Source organism: Sinocyclocheilus grahami, unplaced genomic scaffold, assembly GCF_001515645.1.
Source record: "Sinocyclocheilus grahami isolate Dianchi unplaced genomic scaffold, SAMN03320097.WGS_v1.1 scaffold460.1, whole genome shotgun sequence".
Classification (NCBI taxonomy): domain Eukaryota; kingdom Metazoa; phylum Chordata; class Actinopteri; order Cypriniformes; family Cyprinidae; genus Sinocyclocheilus; species Sinocyclocheilus grahami.
Genome location: NW_015505639.1, coordinates 808,937 through 809,200, shown reverse-complemented (window position 1 = coordinate 809,200; position 264 = coordinate 808,937). Strand labels below are relative to the sequence as shown.

Sequence of the window (264 nt, the reverse complement as noted above, 5' to 3'; positions counted from 1 at the left end):
GCACCTTTTTACAAAGGTGTGTTTGAACTAAGAATCTGATGTTTCCTCCAGGCTGTAAATCTGCTGAATATCAAATGGTACCATAGTTTCATATTCTTATTTCTCTTCTCTTTAAAGGGTTAAGCTTTAACCCTTTCCTATACAAACTGTGTGTGTGTTAGACCAGTTTATGTGTTTATGTAATGTGTTAAGACCAGTTTATGTGTTTATGTAGTATGTTGGACCAGTTTAAGTGTTTATGTAGTTAATAAAACCTTACTTGTA

General features: G+C 33.0%; 1 protein-coding gene across 1 annotated transcript in view; it reads right to left on the bottom strand.

Annotated features, from left to right (window-relative positions):
- Nucleotides 1-264, bottom strand: part of ptpn21 (protein tyrosine phosphatase non-receptor type 21) — a 65,053-nt gene that overhangs the window by 57,439 nt on the left and 7,350 nt on the right. The window lies entirely within an intron of this gene.